Source organism: Camelus bactrianus, chromosome 4 (genome assembly GCF_048773025.1).
Source record: "Camelus bactrianus isolate YW-2024 breed Bactrian camel chromosome 4, ASM4877302v1, whole genome shotgun sequence".
Lineage (NCBI taxonomy): Eukaryota > Metazoa > Chordata > Mammalia > Artiodactyla > Camelidae > Camelus > Camelus bactrianus.
The window spans coordinates 43,447,541-43,471,265 of NC_133542.1; the positions used below are offsets into that span (position 1 = coordinate 43,447,541).

General features: G+C 36.5%; 1 long non-coding RNA gene across 7 annotated transcripts in view; it reads right to left on the minus strand.

The window, feature by feature from the left end:
- Positions 1 to 345: 345 nt before the first annotated feature.
- The window catches only part of LOC123616261 (uncharacterized), a 556,494-nt gene continuing 533,114 nt past the window's right edge, over positions 346 to 23,725 (minus strand). For 2 of the 7 annotated variants that reach the window (XR_006724194.2, XR_012506408.1), the window contains 2 exons: positions 20,575 to 22,983; positions 346 to 2,282 (listed from right to left, as the gene is read on the minus strand). This is a non-coding gene — a long non-coding RNA (uncharacterized LOC123616261). The remainder of the gene's footprint in view (positions 2,283 to 20,574; positions 22,984 to 23,725) is intronic. The other 5 variants (XR_012506412.1, XR_012506411.1, XR_012506410.1 and 2 more) reach the window with 5 other exon arrangements.

The following is a 23,725-nucleotide window of genomic DNA, read 5'->3' on the forward strand; positions in this document are numbered from 1 at the left end:
TTATTTAGGACGGAATGTAGCCTTGGCTAAAATCATAATGGTATCTGACACATAGTAGGAGTTAGATCTTTTCTGGATTGATGACTCACATCTCCATCTGCCATTTTCCTTCTTGCACAACTTTCCTGTACTTCTCTTCTATTTTTCCCTTGCATGAATTTCAGTTCAGTGCATTACACAGAATAATTATCTGTTAGTGTTTCCTAACAAACCAGTGTCTTCTTTCAATAAATATAAATACCAAGTGTTCCTGGATTCTGGAAAGTTCAAAATAAATATCATAAACACAAAATAAATAAAATCAATGGAATTTTAGAGGATAATTTTTCATTTTAATTTGAAAGATATAAATTTATTTTTATTGAATATAGTTGATTTATAATAAAAATTAATTTATTATAGTTTAAGATACAAATGTATTTTCCTCCTTTGTTCACATGGCATTAATGTAAGCACTGAGTTAGCTTGTTTGTCACAAGAATGCCTTCCCCAGGTTGTGCATAACATAGAGCAAGCTGGCCATGTAAACCAAACAAGTTTTGCTTGTTTAGAAACTTTAGAAACAGGAAAAAAGTAAACTGAGGCACTGCACATGGTATATAACAACATATCACATATATTATAGCTCATAGAATACATTAGTATGTTGAATACTCTTTCAATTTTGCATGGCTCCCCTTGTCCCCTGCCCCAGCTTCCCCCCACCCCCCAAACAAATGCTGCAGTGCCCCATGAGGGTCATGTCCTCTCTCTTCAGCAAACTGTGAAGCAAGGTCTTGGAGGTGTACTAGCTAACATGTCCTGATATATGTCCAAAGGTACCATCTTCCTTTAATTACGAAAATTTCATACACTGCATTTCTGGTGATTGCTCCAACTTCCTATAATAACATGAAGATAAAGTTTCAGTAATAAGAAGCATGGGAAGTGCCTTTTCTGATTTGATTAGAAAAAAGACTATGTAACTCCTCTAGCTTGAGTGTGTTTTATTTTGTTCTCCAGAATTTTTAATTAGTTACTTTACAAGGCTGAGGTTTTGAAAGAGACATTTTGGCTGCAGTTGCCCTTCAAATTAATACTGAGATTTTGGAGGATGGCACCTTCTAAATTGTTTGCATAATTGCAAACAGAGCCTTTAAGTCTGGTACAGTCAGAATCAGGTCTGTCATAGTTTATCTTTGATATGTCATGTTGATGAAATACAAGTTTTAAAATGATGAATTCTGGATGAATGCTTCAGCTTGAAAGAGTCGAGAAGTAGTCTAGTATAAACTTAAATGGGTAAAGAGTAATACAAAAATACAGGTTAAGTGGAAATTTTTTAAACAAAGTCAGTGTGAGGACGTTGAGGAAAAACCTAGTTAACAGACTGCTGGCTTGATGATGATTCTCACTGAGGAAGAAGACAATGAGGAGAAAGCAGATGAAGAGAGTTGGCAGAAATGTTGTTCCTGTCACGGACTGGCCTCTAATAGGGAAACAGGATCCAGATGCTCTTGAGGAGGGAGTTAAATCTCTGGCACAAACATGGTCAGTTATCTGAGAATGAACAAGCTACCCCCAATCACAGACATGTATGTCAGGAAACCAACTCAAGAAAGAAAACTGCACCTTACAGCACAAGAGTGGAGTGCAGAGTGCACCTGGGGGCTCTGGGGGTCTCTCTCGGGCAGCCAGACGCGCCAGTGACCTTCCTCATCCGTGCCGGGAGAGTGTCTCTGTCTTACAATCCCCTTCTACTCTTCTCATTTTATTTCTTCTCTGAATCTAAAAAAATTTGGTAATTTTAAAGACTATTTTAAGAATATGTACTCATTTTTAATTCATTCAACACATTTCATTGAGCACCTACTGTGTGCCCAGCACTGTTCTAGAAGATGGTTCATCAATGAACCACTCAGAATAAAAAATCCTGCTAACATAGAATAGTGCAGTTTGAGAGATATTAAGTACATAAACATGTCTTCCTTTATACACACACACACGTATACCCACTTAGACGTATACGTGGATATGTATAGCATGGATACTGCAGTGTGGTAAAGCAGACCAGGAGTGTTGGGTAGATTTGCTATTTAAAAGAAGCAAGTGTGCCTGGAGCCGTTGAGGAACCTCGAGGAGACCAGGATGACAAGAAAAGAGTGACTGAAGGAGAGAGGAACAGAAGATTGAGTCTTTGTAGGGTTGTGGAAGCCTCACGTTTGCTCGGAAGTCACTGCAGAGACTCAGCGGTGGAGAGACGTGCTCAGCGTGATGTGATGTTGAGGGGATGGCTCTGGCTGCTGTGTTGAGGATCCATGGAAGGAGAAACAGGGGCAGAAAGAAGCAGGGAGAGCAATTAGGAGGCAAGTTAAAAGGCATCCTGTATAGCTTTCCTTTTTGAAATTGGAGTTTGTAGAACCATTTTTACAGAACTGAGAATGCATACACTGATCTTGCTGAATGGACAAGAGAGAGAGGAAAAATCACAAAACCACACGGGTTCATCTGAAGTGGTGTGGAATTTTAAAGGAAAAAAAAATATTCCAGAAACAAAGGCGAACTGCTCAGGCTGAAAAGTTCAAAGGTCACTCAAGTTTGTATTTCACATCTTCAGCCTTTCAAGTAGATCAAAGGTATTTGTCTTTGTGTGACTGATTCATGGGGCTGCCAGATGACCACATATGGCGGGGCGGCCTCTGTTTTATGAGCCAGCCCTACCTGCTGTTCTCCTTAGGGGTTCTGACTTCCTATTTACCCTGCTGTCTTGTCCTGGCTACTCAGTGCAACACGGGGAGAAAAGGAAAACTTTGATTTGGGATTTGCAGAGGATGCTGCAAATTTTGAGTGATCAAACTAAGATTAACAGTGTTCTTTCGCTTCATTCACCAGAGATTACACAAAATTTTCCGGAGGAAAATGGTTCCAAGAAAATCACTGTGGGGTCTCAAGAAACTCTGGATTTGAAATGCCTTGGTCTGATGCCCAGCCAAGCATCCCTGCTAGTCTCAGCCCATGTAAATCTCAATCTCACTTCCCAGCAGGGCAGCCTAGACTCATTACCTGTGTTTGAAATTTGGAAAGATTCAGAAAAAATACAGAAAGGACGCCAGAGAGAGTTCTTATAGGATTCCTGTGACAGCGTTTATACATAGTGTTTGAGTTGCAAAGCACTATTTACTCATGAAAGTAGTTCACAGACAGCTTTAGCACCCCAAACTTTTTTTAAATTGAAGTGTACTTAGTTACAGTGAGTCAATTTCTGATGTCCAGCATGATTCAGTCGTACATGTATATACATATATTCATTTTCATGTTCTTTTTCATCATACATTACTACAAGATATTGAATATAGTTCCCTGTGCTATATGGAACAAATTTGGTTTTTATCTATTTTATATATAGTAGTTAATATTTGCAAATCTCCCACTCCCAATTAATCCCTTCCTGCCCTCTTCCCCCCAGTAACCATAAGATTGTTTACTATGTCTGTGAGTCTGATTCTGTTTGGTAGATGAGTTCATTAGTGTCTCCTTTTTTTCTTCTTCTAGATTCCACATATGAGTGATATCACATGGTATTTTTCTTTCTCTTTCTGGCTTACTTCACTTCGAATGACGATCTCCAGGTCCATCTATGTTGATGCAAATGGCATTGTTTTATTATTTTTTTATAGCTGAATAGTATTCTTTTGTATAAGTATACTACAACTTCTTTATCCAGTCATCTGTTGATGGGCATTTAGGTTGTTTCCATGTCTTGGCTATTGTATATAGTGCTGCTATGAACATTGGAGTGCATGTATCTTTTTGAATTAGAGGTCCCTCTAGATATATGCCCAGGAGTGGGATTGGTGGATCATATGGTAAGTCTATTTTCAGTTTGTTGAGGAATCTCCATACTGTTTTCCATAATGGATGCACTAAACTACATTCTCACCAAGTGTAGGAGGGTTCCCTTTTCTCCACATCCTCTCCAGCATTTATCGTTTGTGGACTTTTTAATGATGGACATTCTGACTGGTGTGAGGTGATACCTCACTGTAGTTTTGATTTGCATTTCGCTGATAATTAGCAATATTGAACTTCTTTTTCATGTGCCTATTGGCCATTTGTTATGTCTTCATTGGAAAATTGCTTGTTTAGGTCTTCTGCCCATTTTTGGATTGGGTTGTTTGTTTTTATTTTGTTACTAAGTTGTATGAGCTGTTTATATATTCTGGAAATTAAACCTTTGTCAATCACAGCATTTGCAAGTATCTTCTCCCATTCCATAGGTTGTCTTTTTTGTTTTGCTTATGGTTTCCTTTGCTGTGAAAAAGCCTGTAAGTTTAATTAGGTCCCATTTATTTATTTTTGCTTTTATTTTTATTGCTTGGGTAGACTGCCCTGGGAGAACATTGCTAAGATTTATGTCAGAGTATTTTTTGCTTATGTTTTCTTCTAGACTTATAGTGTCTTGTCTTATATTTAAGTCTTTGAGCCATTTTGAGTTTATTTTTGTGTATGGTGTGAAGGAGTGTTCTACCTTCACTGATTTACATGCTGCTGTCCAGTATTCCCAACTGTCTTTTCTCCATTGTATATTCTTGCCTCCTTTGTCAAAGTTTAATTGATTGTAATACTGTGGGTTTACTTCTGGGCTCTCCATTCTGTTCCATTGAGCCATATGTCTGTCTTTATGCCAATTCCACACTGTTTTGATTACTGTAGCTCTGTAGTAGTGTCTGAAGTCTGGTAGGGTTATTCCTCCAGCTTTCTTTATCTTCAGTATTGCTTTGGCAATTCTGGGTCTTTCATGATCCCATATCGATTTTAGGATTATTTGGGAAAAAAAATTTTAGGATTATTTGTTCTAGTTCTATGAAAAATGTCCTGGGTAATTTGATAGGGATCACATTAAATTTATATATTGCTTTGCGTAGTATGGCCATTTTAACAATATCAATTCTTCCAATCAAAGAGCATGGGATATCTTTCCATTTCTTTAAATCATCTTTAATTTACTTAATCAGTGTTTTGTAGTTATGCACGTATGGTTTTTTCACCTCCTGGGTCAGATTTATTCCTAAGTCTTTTATTGTTTTGGATGTGATTTTAAAGGGGATTGTTTATTTTTCTGATATTTCCTTGCTAGTGTAAAGAAATACAACTAATTTCTGTATGTTAATCTTGTATCCTGCTACCTTGCTGAATTCTTTTATCAGCTCTAATAGTTTTTGTGTGGGTAGTTTAGGATTTTCTATATATAGTGTTATGTCATTCACATGTAGTGATAATTTTAACTCTTCTCTTCCAATTTGGATCCCTTTTATTTATTTTTGTTGCCTGATTGCTGTGGCAAGGACTTCCAATACTATGTTGAACAGAAGTGTGAGAGTGGGCATCCTTGTCTTGTTCCAGATTTTTGAGAGAAGGCTTTAAACTTTTCACTGTTGAGTATTATGCTGGCTATGGGTTTGTCATAAATAGCTTTTATTATGTTGAGATATGTTCCCTCTGTACCCACTTTGGTAGGAGTTTTTATCATACATGGGTGTTGAATTTTATCAAATGCTATTTCTGCATCTATTGAGCTGATCATGTGATTTTTGTCCTTTCTTTTGTTGATATGGTGTATCACATTGATTTGCATATGTTGAACCATCCTTGTGTTCCTGGGATAAATCCAACTTGATCATGGTAATCTTTTTTATGCGTTAGCTTTTTTATGTGGTATTGGTTGTAATTTCTCCATTTTCCTTTCTTGTTTTGTTTAATTTGTGTCCTCCCTGTTTTCTTCCTGGTTATCCTGGCCAGAAGTTTGTTGATTTTGTTTCCTCTTTCAAGAAACCAGCGCTTTGGTTGATAACTCCTATTGTTTTTTAATCTCTAGTTTATTTCCTCCCTGATCTTTATTATTATTTCCTTCTGCTGACTTTAGGATTTGTTTGCTCTCCTTTTAAAAAAAATTTTTAGGTGGTAGGTTAGGTTGTTTATTTGAGATTATTCTTATTTTTTGAGGAAGGCCTTTATCACTATGAACTTCCCTCTTAGGACTACTTTTGCTGCATCCCATGGATTTTGTGTGGTTGTGTTTTCATTGTCATTTGTGTCAAAGTATTTTTTTAATTTATTCTTTGATTTTATTGTTGACCTACTGGTTTTTTTGTTTAGTCTCCATGCAATTTTTTTTTCTCATTTATTTTTCTGTGGTTGATTTCTAGTTTGATGCCATTGTGGTCAGAAAGGATGCTTGAAATAATTTCTATCCTCTTAAATTTGTTGAGGCTTCTTTTATGCCTGAGTATGCAGTCTAACCTAGGGTTCCATGACCACTTGAAAAGAATGTATATTCTGTTTTGTGAGGATGTAATGTCCTAAAAATATCAATCAATCCAACTGTTCTTTTGTGTAATTTATCATTTCCATTGCCTTATTTATTTTCTGTTTGGAAGGTCTGTCCAATTATGTTAATGAGGTGGTAAATTCTCCTAGTATTATTTTGTTCCCATCAATTTCTTTTATGTCTGTTAGTATTTGTTTTATATATTGGGTGCATATGTGTTAATGAGTATAAGATCCTCATTTTATATTGCTCATTTGATCATTAGTGTCCTTCTGTATCTTTCTTTATGGCCTTTGTTTTAAAGTCTGTTTTGTCTGTTATGAGTATTGCTTCTACCACTTTCTTGTCATTTCCATTTGCATGAAATACCTTTTTCAATCCTCTCACTGTCAGTCTGTGTGTGTCCTTCATCCTAAAGTGGGTCTTTGTAGTCAGCATGTTGTAGGCTCTTGTTTCACTGACTGTTTCATTAATGACTATTCATTTAGTCCACTGACATTTATGATAATTATGGATAGATGTGTGTTTACTGTCATTTTGAACTTAGTTTTCCAATTGATTTGATACTTCTTCTTTGTTCCTTTTTCTTTTTTTCTTTCTGTGGTTTGAGAATTTTCTTTTGTATTAGCTTATATTCATTGCTGGTTCATCTTAGAGGTGTGGGTCCACAAAGGCAGCAGCTGAGCAAATCTGCCCCCTCTGCTGAGGCTCAGTCCCACCTGTGAAGTTGCAAGGCCCCTGGATATGGGTTCAGGTTTCAGTACTGCCTCCTCTAGGGAGCTGCGCACCAGCAATTGTGATGGCTATGACTGAGCCTTGCGTCTCTTAAGAGAATGTGCTAACAACGGTGCCAGGAAAGCCTTCTGGGCTAGTGGAGACAGAGGCTATGGCCTGGCTGTGTTGAGCCCCTCCCCACAACGGGAACCAGCAGTGTTGCTTTTTTATGGGGATCCCAGGCTGTTCTGTTATGCACATACTCCTAGCCACAGCCCACCACACACTCCAGCCTCCTAAGGCTGCCTCTGCACAGTAGGCACCAGCCTTCTCCCTGGGCTCATCACTGAGATCCAGCAGCCAGTCCCTGCCCACCCCCACAGACTTGCTTCTCGGGCTGGGGATCGCAGGGACTCTGTGCTGGCTTCTCTCAGTTGTTTTCCAAGTGGTTGCTGTTTTCTCCAAGGCTTGAAGGCTCCCTTTCTGTCCCTGCTGACCTCCTAGCTGGAGAGGAGGCACTGAAGTATGGGAGCACTTTTCCTCCCTGTAGGACAGGTCTCATACTGATTTCCTTTTTTTTTTTTTTTTCTCTTGTCGGTTTTTGTGAAGAACCTTGTATTTTGAAGTAAGAGATACTCTGCCAAAGTTAAGTAGGTTTTCTGTGCTAATGGATGGATCCATAGATGTAATTTTAAGTGTACTCATGGGAGGGAGGGAGCTGTGCATCCTTCTACTCCACCATCTTGGCACTTCCCCCCAAACAAATTTTATATACTAGAAGTAAATATTAGAAAAGTACCTATGATAGTCCTTTTGTACTTTATTTCGTCTGAAAATTACATCATTCAGTCTACAGATTTTTCATTTAGTGAAGTATGTTTTCCACACATATTTTAGTATTTAAAAAGTTATGGAATGATGGACTTAAAAATCCAAAAAATTAGTGAATGATTGGAGATCTTTCCCCCACAAGTCATAATTTTGTAAAATCTTTGACTTCTTATTGATGTTATATTTATTTACAATTTTTAATAAAACATTTAATATCAACACTTTTAACTACAATGTGTTCATGGCATCTTGAGACTCTAGCCTTCTATCTTAGCTTTTCACCTAAAGTCAGTCTAGCATGCTGAATACCTACTGCCTGAATAATGTAGCAAATAGCTGAAATGAGTAACTCTCTGGGCACTTTTTGCTTATTATGAAACTTCTTGTACTTTGTTTTAATTTCCTAAGCATTTACCAAACTGCTCTTTCTTTCCTTTCATGCTGCTACTTCAGAGGAAATTCCCCTCCCTAAGTCATTTAAGATCATAGAAATCACTAGACTCATTCCATCCAAATTCAGCAATCCCTAGTTATGGCCAGCCTACTTAATACCTGACATACGCCCAGTGACTCTCCACATGGCCTCACAACACTGGTTTTGAAAGCGTACATGGAGGTACCTGCAATATCAACTCAGTTCAGTGAAAACAGGGTGAAGAGCAGTGCTGAACACAGGTGCCATGTCTCAAGAATACCCTAATAGTAAGAATACTCTAATAGTTTCTTGGCTTCTTACCATTAGCAGTTCTCATGATAAATAGACACTGAGAAATAAAAGTCAAGGACCTAAAGAAAAAGCTTCAGAATACCAAGCAAATTAAATTTAAAAACATAAAGGTGATTAGAAGGAGTGATAGAAATAGAAGGCGAAGTAGAGCCAAGTTACTAAATTAGATGTAAAAGTATGCTAAGATATAACAGAAAGAAATGAACATTGTGTCCCAGAAAAATCTAGTACAGAATAGTCAACACTGAATAAAGTCTTGACAAACTTACCAGACTTCAAGGATAACAGTAACTCTTTGGACACCAAATAATTTTTTTAAAAGGTCCTAAAGCAGGGCTGGGATTTTAAGTTTTTAAAATATGGGTGATCTCAGACTTCTCCAAGGCAACATTTAAGGATAGAATATTGTTTAAAAAAAAAAAAGTCTATAAAATGTTACAAGAAAAACAAAATAGTGTGACCCAAAAGTCTTAAACTTAGGTCTTCTTTAGGTATAAAGGCAAGAGACATATCAAGATTCAGGAAATACAGTATTTGTAAATGTTTCATAACAAAAATTCTTGTTCACAAAATCTAAACAGTTAAGGGATAAAATAAGAGTTCAGAAAAAATAAATCCCTGGTAGAAAAGAACCAAGGCCAAATACCACCTATAATTACAAACACAAAATAAAATTGTATAAATTTTAAAATATAGAGGAACATGACAGGTTTGGTAATGACTGGGAGGTGCTAAATGTGGTGAGGATGCTGAGAGAATGTTAAATGCACTTTCTTATCTTCCTTAAGAAACAAAATTTTGGTGTAAAAATATGTATCAAAATCTATCCCCTAAAAACAGGAATAAGACTGATTTTCTAAGGCTCATGCTGCACAAAAATGAAAATGACCATTCAGTAGATCACAAACAAATCTCACTGAATTCCAGAAAGTTACTGTTGACTTTTAATGTCTACTAATATCTAGTTTTGTTGGATAATGATAAAAAGTCTAACAATAACAAAAACAAGATACACACAAACCCCCAAATTTTGATATTTCACAATTTTGTTAAATCACTACTGAGTCAAAGAGGAAAACTTAAAACTTAAAATTACAGAATACCTAGAAATTAGAAGCAATAAAAGCATGTCAGAATTATGAGATATAGTTAAATCAGTGCTTAGAGAAAAAATTTATAACTATAAGCACCCAAGAAAGAATCAAAATAAATTAAACCAAAGTAAGAAGTTAAGAATTGAACAACCAAATACAACTTAGAAAAGGAAATTTAAAAATTTAGTAAGATATAAGCAAATTAATGCATTAGAAGACAGTGAAAAGTAGGGCTAATAAATAAATTTAAGACCTTAAAGATGTTACTTAACCATTTTGATGTATATACAATTTACTTCATATGAAAAATGATGACAAATAAAATGTCTTCCAAAGTTCCACTCAGAACTACATTTCTCTGTCTTTGAATCCATATCATCTTGTTTAAAAAACACTTGATAGTTCCTTATTTCCAATAATATAACGTTCAATTTCACTGGCTTATGATGCAAAACCTTCCACCACATTGCCCATGTTCCAAATACCAAAATTAATTGCCTCTACTCAAACCAATCCTCCAACTCTCTCTAGCGTGCTTTTTTCCCCTTTTAAAAATTCACTTTTTTAGAAATTTAGTTTACATACAGTAAACTTCACCCTTTTTAGATCTGTATTTTGATGAGGTTTTAAACATAGTCAGTCATATAACCATCACCAAAGTGGAGCTCTAGAACATTTCCATCATTTCCAACATTTTCATCATCAGAAAGTTCCCTGTGTCCTCTGAGATGAAAACTCTCCCCCAGCTCCCAAGATCTTGGCTACCACTGATCTGATTTCTGTCCCTACAATTTTGTCTTCTCTGTTCTTCCAAAGATGATTACATAAAATTTCCCAGAAGAAAATGGTTCCAAGAAAATGACTGTAGGGTAGGAAAATCTGGATTTGAAATGCCTTGGTCATATAAATTGAATTGTACATTTGTGGCTTCTTTTTTTTTTTTTTTTTTTTTTTTGGGTCTGGTTTCTTTTACCTAGCATTAATACTTTTGAAATTCATCCATATTGTTACACATTTCAGTAGTTCATTCCTTTTTAATAGCAGTTATTAGGCATCCAGATATTTACAGTTAGGAGGTATTAAAAACAAAGCTGCTAAAACATTTGTATATTATGTATATGTTTTGTAGACATGTTTTTATTTCTTTTGTGTAAACGTCTAGGATTGGGACTGCTGAGTCATATAGAAAATGTGCGTTTAAATTTATAGGACACAGTTAAATGTTTCCTAAGGTGTCTGCACTTTTTGCATACTCGACAGAAATGTATGAGTTCTAATAGCTTCACATTCACACCAGCAAGTGGACTTGTCTTTTTTTCCTCTCCACTCTAGTAGGTGTGTAGTGATGTTTCACTGCGGTTTTCAATTTGCATTTCCCTAATGATTGACGATGTTAAGCATGTTTGTATATACTTATTTGCCATTAATATCTTTTTCTACAGTGAAATATCATTTCAAACTTCTGCCCATTTTATTTTACCAAGCTCCTTATTATTGAGTTGTCAGAGTTCTTTGTATATTCTGACAGAAATCCTTGATCAGATATGACTTAGCCAATATTTTCTCATAGTCTATTGCTTTATAATTGTTACAAATTTATAACATGATTTATAATCATGTTTATGATTTATGCATCTCATTTAATAAATATTTGCTTGAACTTTGCTTCAGTTTTTACAGTTAGGTCAATGATCCTTTTTTAGTTTTTGTATATTAGTGAGGTATGGGTTAAGGTTCATTTTTTTTGCATTTGGATGTTTCATTTTTATAGCCAAACTTAATGAAAAAGCCATCCTTTCTATATATTTAATTACCTTGGTAACTTTATGAAAAGTTACTTCACTATATATGTGAAGCTTTCTTCCTGGACTGTTTATTTCATTGATCTAAATATTTATCTTATAAAACTGTCACACTTTCTTGCTTTCTATGAAGCCTTGAAATCAGATAACATGAGTCATCCAAAATTTTTCTTTTGCTAGACCTTTTGTGTCCTCATATACATCTAGAAAAAGTTTGTCAATTTCTACTAAAAAGACTAACAGACTGGGATCACACTGAATCTATAGGTCAAATAGGAGAGCCTGGCATCTTGACATTCACCTTCCAGTCATTTATGATGTATCATCCAATTATTTAGGTCTTCTTTAGTTTCCCTCATCAATGATTTATAGGTTTCCACACCTATTTTAGGATATTTGTCCACATGTATTTCATATTTTCATCCTATTGTGTCCTATTTAATGTCATGTTAAATGTAATTTAATACTAATTTCCAGTTGTTCATTTCTGCTATATAGAAATACACTTGAATTTTGAATACTAATCTTAATGTCCTGCAATGTTTCTAAACATTCTTATTAATTCTAACAGTTATATGCGGATTTGGGGAGGTTGCAGATAATTGTATCATCTGTGAATAGAGAGTTTTACTTACTCCTTTCCAATACTGATCCTATTCATTTCTTTCTCTTATGTAACTTCTGGTTAAGACTCCAGTGCAATGTTAAGTAGACATTGAGTAGGTGTTGAAAGTAGACATCCTTGACTTGTTCTCAGTTCTACGGTGAAAACAAAGTCTTTCACCATTAAGTATGACGTTAGCTGTTGGTTTTTCTGAGAGGCCTTTTATTGATTAAGGAAGTTCTTTTCTATTCCTAGTTGGCAGGAATAGATGATAGATCCTGTTAAATGCTTTGATTGCATGTATCAGGGTTCTCCAGAGACTGATTTGATGAATCTGTGTATCCATCCATTAGATGGAGACTGATCTCTGTCTCTCTCCCTCCCCCTCCCTCTATCTGTATCTGTCTTTCTGTCTGAGAGTGATTTATTTTAAGGAACTAGCTCATGTGTTTGTGAAAATGGGCAAGTCCAAAATCTGCAGGGTAGACCAGCGGTGGGAGACCCAGGGACGAGCTGGTGCTGCAGCTCACCTCCGAGGCGGCCTGCTGGTGGCATTCCCTCTTCTTAGGGGGGGCAATGCCTTTAACTGACTGGATGAGGCCTACCCACATTATGGAATGCAGTCTGCTTCAGTCTGCTTTATTCAGAGTCTGCTGATTTAAATATTATTCTCATCTAAAAAATACCTTCACAGAAATGAACAGTTTTTTACCAAGTATCTGGATACTATGGCCTAGCTAAGGTGCCACATAAAATTAATCATCACACTGCCTGTACTGGGAGGACTGCATGTGGTCTTTTTTTTTCTTTTCTATTTATTCCCTGTATGATGTATTACATTGACTGATATTTCAAACATTGAGCCATCATGGCATTCCTGGTATAAACTATCCTTGGTCATAATGTAGTATCCTTTCTGTACATTGCTAGATTTGATTTGCTAATATTTTTAAAGAGTTTGTATCTATTTTCATACTAGTTTCCTATTGCTGCTGTATCAACTTAGTGGCTTAAAACAATATAAAACTATTATCTTACCATCTGGAGATCAGAAGTCCAAACTAGGTCTTACCAGGCTAAAATCAAAGGGTCAGCAGGCCTGCATTCCCTCTGGAAGGATGAGGGTAAGTCTGTTGCCTTTTCCAGCTTCTGTTCATCCATGTTTTCCATCCAGTTAAAAAACTGAGTAAGTTACCATCTTGATTCTAGTTCTTGTTACTTTCTGATCATTCTAACATATAGGTCATCTCCAATTATCATTCTGTTAACTGCTTTATCACTTGAAAATAGGTTATTTTTCCTTCCTATTTTTTGTATCTTATGTTTTCTTTTTTCATTGAAACAGGGAAATTGTATGCAGAATCAAAAAAAAAAAAAGATACTGAGGTAAATAATTTTTAAACCTAGAAATCGGCATGCTTCTTTTTTCCACCAGGCTATTGATATGAAGGGGTCAGTCCAGTTAGTAGTTAAGTGAGCTAGGTAAGCAAGGCATAGGTTTCTGTGCTGCTGCCATTACTGTCAGTACGCCACAAGTACACTGCTTCCAATTCCTTTAGTAGTTGCCTCTTATTATAGTACTTCAGGTGGGGTATGGTGTGCTGCAGTGTTTCGCTCCACCTTCATTTTTGGAAGTTTTTGCACTTGCAACAGAAGAGTCTTTTTCCATGCTCTTGTCCAAGGGTTGGCAAATTTTTTCTGTAAAGACAGTTAATAATGTGGCTTTTGAGGCTCCATATGATCTCTGTCTTACATTCTTTCATTTTATTTTATAATCCTTTAAAACTGGGAAAACTATTCTTAGCTCACAGGGCTTGCAAAAACAGTCTGCTAGCTGGGATTGGCACAGAGGCCTTAGTTTGCGAACCTCTCCTCTCACTCCTTCCCCATGGGTAGACCTGTTAATTGCTAGTTAGTCAGTGCTAGACTCACCATAGCAGCTGGGCAGGCTCTGTTTTGTTCTAGTTTTAATGTTAGCTATTAGTCCTTGAGCTACAAGACCTGGGGTCTTTGAGCTGGGCCCTTGGGGTGGGGCTTTCTCTGTGTTCTTGCCTCTTGATTCTTAAGGCAACCAAAGTCTACCTTGTATCTCTGGAGGTTTGAGGACAGAAGGGAGTTTAACTCCTTCCCTTTGCACCAGAAGAAATCTGCTTTGTATTATTACAGTCTTTGCCCAAGAGGTTCTCTTGTCTCTCCTCCAAAAGCAGAAGGGCTTTACTGGAAACAGTAGATTTTGTTTGCTGTCTGGTCCAAGAAGTGGCCCTCCCTAAGACACAGAGATACTTCATTTCTATCCCTTCTGCCATAATGGCCCTGAGGACAGCAGGGTTTTCTACCCCTTTCTCAGAAGCCTTTTACTTCTTCTGAGATGCTGATCCTGGGAAGATACCTCAACCTCGTGACAGGCGGTCACTTTCTGTATGTGGGAGTCAGTGAGCAGGTTCTGACCCATCTCCAGCTCTGTCTAGTATTTTTCAAGAGCACTCAGGGGTCTTGAACGGGAGCTTCGGGAGCTCTCAGGTACTCTAAACTGATACACTAGCCCACACTTGGCCTTTAAAAGTTCATTAATATCTTAGCTGATTTCTTCTCACCACCTCTCTGGAGCCACCTCTTCCCTCTTTGTTCTTCCAAAGCTGACATAGTTCATGTTTCCTCTCCGTCTCAGAAGAACTTGTCCCTCTTTGGAACTCAGTTCCTTTCACTGTGTTGTAACCTCGGGTCTCTGCTGGGTTCAAAAAAAGTTACTATTTCTTAGATTATCTGGCTCTCTGTCATTGTTAGGGAAGGAGTGACTAACTCTATAGCTTTCTATGTCTTAAACAGAAGCAATCATAAAGCTTCCCTCGTGTGGGAGGAATGACTCTAAATATTTAGTGATGGCTTCATAATTTAAGAACTCAAAGAATTTAAGCTGTGTTCCTTGACAACATTCTATTTTATATTTTAAAAATTGTTTCGCTGTATATAGATCTTATGCACGCGTGGAATATGAGCTTTTGAACGTCCATCATCCCACATATCCCCAGAGGATAAGAATTAACTAAATTTTAGCAGGAAAAAGATATCAATTCTGTTGGTTTTATGACTAAGCAGTTCTTGTGGGGTAACGAAGATGACCTGGTAAATTTGTTTAATGGAGGTGCAAATGTTTTTTAGAATGCTGATTAGAATAAGGTTGTTGTTGAATAATCCAGTATTTTACTTAATAGTAATTATTTATTATTATTACTCATTCCCTTTACAAACATTTTTTATTTTGTTATATGCATTGCTAAATCTAAATACTCTTAAGAGTTGAAAAACTACAGTCCAAGGGCCAAATCTGATACACAACTTAATTTTTTTACAACTCACAAGCTAAAAATTATTTTTACATTTTTAAATGGTTGTAAAAAAAAATGGGAGTTTTGAGACAGAGACCACACATGGCCTGCAAACCCTAAAATGTTTCCCATAGCCTTTTACAGAAAATGTGTGCTGTCCTTTGTGTCTAGAGGATACAGAATTGGGTATTGTATTGTCCCTGTCCTCAAGGCTCTCTCATTCTGGTCAAATCAGCCACACACATAAATAAGTTAAATGTGAATTAGCAAATAATGTGCTATGTGAAAAATACCAAATGTCATTCTATAAAGAAACAGAGGAGGGAATAACTAATTCCAGGCAGAAGCATCCAGGAAGCCTCTTTGGTGGAGACGGCATTTTAATAGGACAGTAAAATATGAGAAGAATTAATATATGCAGGAAATAAGCAATGGATACACAGGGTAACTGACTTTACAATGTATGGACTGGAAGATCATGTGATCCATTTATTTTTCCATTCTGAGTCATTAGCCTGGCCCCAATAACATTCATTTTCAAATGAGATTTATTTTAAAGTTTTTATACTTTGACTTGTTTAAAAAAATAAAAATAAAACACCTTTCAGAAATCTATATTTCTTCTCATGAAACCTATAAAAATAGCTTGTTTAACCTTTAGCTATTCTCTGTAAATAGTACTTTTTTAAGTTTAACATTTTTTATTGAGTTAGTCATTTTACAATGTTGTGTCAAATTCCAGTGTAGAGCACAAATTTTCAGTTATACATGAACATACATACATTCATTGTCACATTCTCTTCCGCTGTGAGCCATCACAAGATCCTGTATATATATTTCCCTGTGCTACATAGTACAATCTTGTTTATCTATGGGAAGGGACTGATTGGAATTTCAAATCGTAAATATTACTGTTGCCACGGGACTGAATGGTCTCTTAAACTGGGGCCTACGTGTTCCCTGGTGTTGCCCTCCCAGGGGCACAACCCATAGAAGCAGCATGATGTATGTACCTAGAACATTAATTTTACCACAGAGTTAGGACAGACTCTTTTCAGCTTTATTGTTGTGTTGTTAATGTCTTTGAGGTGTTTGTCACATACATACACAAAAATCAGCAGAATGCATATTCCATGTCAGGTAATTGGTTGCTTTTTTTAAATGAAAGCCCAAAGAACAGACTGTTTTAGTATGCTGGGACTAAATAAGAAATCTAGTATTTTTGTGATAATTAGAAACCCAGCATGCAGTTTACATCACTAGTTGGGAATGCTGCTGGGACAAGACCAGACTTTCCCAGTGTCACTGGCCCACGAGACTGATTCTTGTCTGTCCAAAGAAGTTGCAACATGGAAATTTGAAAAGAATTCTCATTGGCAGCTCACCCAGGCGTTCCCTTTGTTTTATAGACTAGTGTAATAGCCAGAAGCCACTGTTCTGCTTTTTGGCTTTTGATCACACCCACTCACACAGTCATTGGCTCTTCTGCCACAACTACTTTCAATAAAATGCTTTATGTAATGAGGACAGATTTCATGAGTTTAAAGGCTCCTCCCATGTACTTCCTTTTTATATTTGCCTGTTTCCTTGGTTGTTAAAGATTTTACTCTCTGTTTTCAGGAGGCTTATGAATTACCCAATCTGCTTTAAAAAAAAAAAGAGGTGCTGAAGATGTATCTACAGAGGCAGACTGATGACTCAGCCAAGTTTCAGAGGAGGTAAGCTGCCCTCTGCTGGATGACCGTTAAGGACATGCAGGCTGCTATGAAGGAACCGTGCACAGCCCACAGGGTTGAAACCAGTGACTTCCCTAAAGGGCCATGGAGCAGTGGACCATATTGGATGGCTTCCTGGAACTGAATATTGGTGAGTTTCCTATTGCTGACCCTGAATCTCTCCACATGGCTCTCCATGCACTAAACTTTTCCTGCCTTTAACTTCTCATTTGCCTTCAGTCCATTCACCACCAGACTACGCAGCCTTCTGAGGTAAGGAGAATCCTTAGATCTTTCTTTTCCTAACTCTACTGATGCAAATCTAACACATGCTTCCCTCAGGTCTCCCTTTTTGATTCTAAAAATCCTGATCTGGATGTCAAAAAAAACAACACTGGGAGGTCTTTTAAATGCCAGTTTGTGTGTGTGTGTGTATATACATACGTACATACATATATATATTTATTGAAGTAGAGTAAGTCAGTTTACAGTGTGTCAATTTCTGGTGTACAGCATAATGCTTCATACATGAACATGCGTATATTCATCTTCATATTTTTTCATCGTAAGTTACTATGAGATATTGAATATAGCTCCCTGTGCTATATAGTATAAACTTGTTTTTTATCTGTTTTATGTATATTAGTGTCTGCAAATCTCAAACTCTCAATTTATCCCTCCCTACCCTCTTCCCCCCTGGTAAGCATAAGTTTATTTTCTATGTCTGAGTCTGTTTCTGTTTTATAAGTAAGTTCATCTTTTTTTCTTAGATACAACATATAAATGATATTATATGGTATTTCTCTTTCTCTTTCTGGCTTACTTCACTTGGAATGACAATCCATGTTGCTGCAAATGCCATTATTTTATTCTTTTTTATGGTTGAGTAGTATTTGATTGTATACAGATACCACAGCTTCTTTATCCAGCCATCTGTTGATGGACATTTAGGTTGTTTCCATGTCTTGACTACTGTATATAGTGCTGCTATCAACACTGGAGTGCATGTATCTTCTTGAATTAAGGTTCCCTCTGGATATATGCCCAGGATTGGGATTGCTGGATCATATGGTAAGTCTATTTTTAGTCTTTTGAGGAATCTCCATACTGTATTCCATAATGGCTGCACCAAACTACATTCCCACCAACAGTACAGGAGGGTTTCCTTTTCTCCACACCCTCTCCAGCATTTATCGTTTGTGGCCATTTGAATGATGGGCACTCTGCCTGGTGTGAGGTGATACCTTATTGTAGTTTTGATTTGCATGTCTGATAATTAGTGATATTGTGCATTTTTTCATGTGCCTATTGGCCATTTCTAAGTTTTCGTTGGAAAATTGCTTAAGTCTTCTGCCCATTTTTGGATTGGGTTGTTTTTTTTTTTATTATAAAGTTGTATGAGCTGTTTATATATTCTGGAATTAAGGCCTTGTCAGTCTCATCTTTTGCAAATGGGTTGTCTTTTTGTTTTGCTTATGGTTTCCTTTGCTGTGAAAAAGTTTGTATGTTTAATTAGGTCCCATTTCTTTATTTTTGCATTTTTGTTGCCTGGGTAGACTGCCCTAGGAGAACATTGCTAAGATTTATGTCAGAGAATGTTTTGCCCATGTTTTCTTCTAGGTTTATAGTGTCTTGTCTTATGTTTAAATCTTTAAGCCATTTTGAGTTTATTTTTGCGTATGGTGTGAGGGCATATTCTAACTTCACTGATTTACATGCAGCCGTCCAGGTTTCCCAACACCACTTGCCACCACTTGCTGAAGAGACTTGTCTTTACTCTCTTGTATGTTCTTGCCTCTGTTGTCAGATTAATTGACCAAAGTTTGTAGGCTTACTTTTGGGCTCTCTGTTCTGTTCCATTGATCCATATGTCTGTTTTTGTACGAATAGTATGCTGTTTTGATTATTGTGGCTCTGTAGTATTGCCTCAAGTCTGGGAGGGTTATTCCTCCAACTTCATTCTTTTTCTTCAGTATTTCTTTTGTGATTCCATATAAATTTTAGGATTATTTGTTCTAGTTCTGTGAAAAATGTTCTGGGTAATTTTATAGGGATTCCATTAAATCTGTAGATTGCTTTGTGTAGTATGGCCATTTTAACAATATTATTTCCTTAGTTGATGGTTTGTAGTTCTCCACATATTAGTCTTCATATAAGTCTTTTACTTCCTTGGTCAAATTAATACCCTAAGTATTTTATTTTTTTGGATGCAGTTTTAAAGGGGATTGTTTCTTTACTTAAAAGGGATCCAAACTGGAGAAGAGGTAAAATTGTCATTCAAGATTAACATACAGAAATCAGTAGCATTTCTTTATACTAAAAAAAAAAATAAAATGCCACTACTAAAAGAAAAAAAAACTTGCTTCTCTTGGAGGCAACATGGAATGCCTCTAGCTAACTAGGAAAGTCACAAACAAGCATTTGGGAAATAAAAAGCACAATGTTAATTATTTCAATCTATGATCTAGACAGACATGAATACAATTACATTTAGCTATGATTTCCACCATAGTAAGTACCACAATATCATAAAATAACCAAAAATGTTAGTTGTTATTATTATAGTGTCATTCTTGGTTTGTCTTTTAAAGGTAGTAATTCTTAATTATATTTTGAGATGAATGTATAAATTATTGCCTTAAAAAGAAAGTTTTAATTAAAAGCCTTAAAACTTTCCAGTTTATACAACATTATTTTAAAAAATGAAAAATCAAGGTATTGAGAATTCTTTCAAATGGGACATTTTCCCAGAGAGTCACAGTATGTATGACATTTAATAAAATTATAACACTACCCTGTAAGTGGTAAGTATTAGCAAAATAAAATATATTTTCACATTTATTTAAAATATGAGGTTTTTTACTATAGAGGAATAACAAACCTAAAACCTGGAAAACTTTTTACTAGAAAACTTTGACACAAAATGGTCTATATCACTTCCACAGCATAATTTAAAACCCAGTTAACACAATTTTAACACAATTTGGAGAATATTTTCCAAATTAAAACAAAAGAAGACTTTGCTGGGAGCAATTCAGCAAAAATAGGCAAATAAATATCTTTCAAAGTTAACTTCAAGGTCATTTTCAAAAATACTTTAAAAGATGAAGCTCATGTAACTGGAGAATATTTGATAGAGCCCGTTCTGTAGGCATGGCTAAGTCTATTTTGGATCAAAAAGAGGCAGCCAAGCTGAAAAAAGGTGCCTGTATCGAACTTAGGGAGTTGTAACCTGCATCAAGGGCGTCACTTACTGTGAATGACCCAGCAGCTACTGCAGCATTTACCAAGAATACTCACCTCAAACAATATGCCTCCTGATTTCCTCTGTGAGCTCAATGGGGTGGTAAAAATGGAAACTTTCAGTTAAAAAAAAAGGGGGGGGGGGAGAGGCAGTGATTTGAATATCATTTTGAAGAGAAAAAAAACAATAGAAGTGACTTTGAAAACTTACCACACAGACGAGCTCCAGCTTAATCTGGAAAACCGCAACTCACATGCTTAAGCAGGAGGACCATTATTTTCTGACCCTGGCTCCAGTGATTATTTTCCTCACAGAAAGGAAAATGAACACATTCAGTGAAAGGTCAACCTTTTGGATAAGATGAATTAATTCTTTTTTGTTCTCAGTGATAAAGGATGTTTTAACAAAATTGGCTTATCTAGAAGATACTTTTTCAAGGCTAAATAATTCAATCAATGATTGCAAGAAGACATTCTCAAGGTTGTTACTGCATATGACAAGATCAGTACAATTAAAATGAATGTTGAGAGCTGATCTAGGAGAATTGCTGTGTGGATGATGAGGCATTTGAGCACTTTAGTTCAATTAAAAGTAATGATGTTTACCATGTCTTTGTTAAAGATAAGAATAACATCACCATTCAGCTTTCTTCACTAAAGCGTCCTTTGATGAGTATATGCTAGAGATGGTAAAAGAGAACTCCCAGTGGAGCAGAGAAATTTCAGCCCTGTCGTATGGCTCCAATGTACCCACAACTCATGAAATTTCCAGCAATGGTTTGAATATACACTGTCTTGAACTGACTCTTTGGAAACATTAGGGACATTTTTATTGTAGCACCAGAAGATATTTCTGGCTCATGGAACCTCCCTCATTTCAGTCCATTTCATTTTTAAAATTCATAAAGTCAATCGCAACGGTATCTCATCTAACAACCAGGGAATATAGAAAACAGTATCTCTAAGTGTAACCAATGGCATGTAAACATAAAGTAAGCACAAGTATATTATTGAGCAGAATGCAAAATTCAAAAGAATCATTAAGATAAATATAAGAGCTATTAACTTGGTTGAGTCATCAAAAACACCCAGGACATATTTCCCTCCTGTTTTACACCTGCTTTGCCAAAAGCCTTGAGAAGTTTGGCATTATTTAACCATATGCAAATGTGTTTTCCACTAAGGCCTCCACCAGTGACCAGTGAGTGCTCTCTTAGTCAGTCTCCCCCATGAACAGTGTTTTTGAAATGAAATGTTGATGCTTAGAAAAATCAATGTTAGTTTTAAATGAATATTGAAAGTCAGAAGTTAATTAAAGACCATTGTGTATGTAGCCCAGTTTTGCTTAAAGCAAAAAGCATGGTTTGGTGATTCCTTTTGGCCAAGTTACTTAATCTGTCTGTGATCTATTTTTTCCTATCTATCTCAGATGAGAATAATGTAATCACTTCATAGGGTTGATTTTTTGAGATTGTGATTGCAGATGGAGTAAATTCATCCCAGAGTTGCAAGTGCTCCATACTGAGGTAGCTTGAAGAATTTGACATTAACAGGGAAGGCTGAGATTACTGAAATAGAAATGGACTTCAAGGGGACCATCAAACCATAAACATCCTGAGACAGTAGAGAGAACTAAAACGTAAAGCCTGTAATAAACGTGACATCAGTAATCATCAGGAACAGGTACCTACAGAGACGAGTCTGTGGAAAATTGAAAAGCTACTCAAAGACAGTCAAATCTTAACATCTGGGGGAATGTTAGTGAAGGGTAAATAGGAGTTGTTTGTATACTTATTGAAAATAAAAAAATCAGCCAGTGGCTGGCTTTTTACATCTTTTTTTTTTGCCACGTGACATGTGGCAGTCCATTTGAGGCCCTGCCTTGGGGTAACTTGAGAAAATCCCAAAGAAGAGTAAAACAGATGATCAGGGTTTAATATCATATATTACCAAGTTAATATACGTCCTATGAGGACCAGTGAAATATATCAGCATTGTTAAGTCTAGAGAAAAGGGGAACAGTTGTTATCTTCAAGCGTTGTCAGTGGCTGTATTACAGATTTACCAACCAGGTGATTTCTGTGTTCACAGAAAGCTCAAAAGCTGTAATGTATTTAAATAAATTTAGAGTTTTTGTCATTTAAAAAAAAACAAAAAACACGATCAAGCTTTCGAATACACTGCGGAACCTTTGTCTCTGATACCCAAGACAACAGTTCACCATCTTCCTGAGATGGTATGTTTGGTATTTTATTATGGCACCCCTGGCAAACCTAAAAAACACCAAAGACTGGGTGGGTGGCTTAAACAACAGAAATGTATTTCCTCACAGTTCTGGAAGCTAGACGTCGAAGACCAAGCTGTTGTTAGGTTTGGTTTCTTCTGAGGCCTCCCTCCTTGACTTGCAAGTGGCTGCCTTCTTGCCGTGTCCTCACGTGGCCTTTTCTCTGTGCACAGCTCCCTGGAAGCTTTTTGTGTGTCCAAATTTCCTCGTCTTAACAAAGACACCAGTCAGTTGGTTAGGGCCTGTCCTTTCCATCAGATCTGAGAGCATTCCTACAAGCAACAGCAAAGCAAAGTCCTTTTTGAACATAAGTCATCCAGTGTTGGTTTCTGTTACCTACAAGAAGAAAAACATCCTGATAATACCAACCATATTAATAAGATTTCCAGACAGTTTGCATCTCTATATGACTCTCCTGCTGCCTTTTCAGTAAATCAACCCCCATTATGCCAACAGAGAATAGAGATGTCTTTGCAAAGCTAAAGAGCTTTCCAGACTGAGGCATTAGGATGAATGGAGATTTAACTACAAATGGCTACTTCTTTCTGCAACTGAAAATCAGCAAAACATTGAGAACTACAGTCCTCAGATGTGATTACATACCGAACTAGTTTATTCATATTTGCACTTGTATATGCATTGAATCTATTTGGAGCCCGTTGGTCCTTCATAAGCACATCCTGGGTCAGCTGTTGTCAAAACGTGGTCCCGGGAAACTCTTAAAAAAGCAGATTCTCTGTCCCCTCTCCCAGGACTACTCTATCAGCAGCTCTGGGGGTAGGACCCAGTCTGTGTTTTTTGGTTTCGTTTTAACAATCTGTGTGTTAGTAAACCCTCCAGGTGATTCTGTGGCTCACTGAAGTTAAAGTGCCTTGGGGCGAAGGAAAGGCTCAAGCTGGAAAGAATCCTAAAATGTTGGGTGATTATATTACGTAACATATACCAATAGTTTTATTTTAAATGTTCACAAGAAAAGCCACTGTAAGCCATCTCACTCCAGAGGTCTCTGTGCTTGTTGATACGTGATCAATATGTAATTCAATCATTTAGCAAATACTGCTGATTTATACTTTTCTAC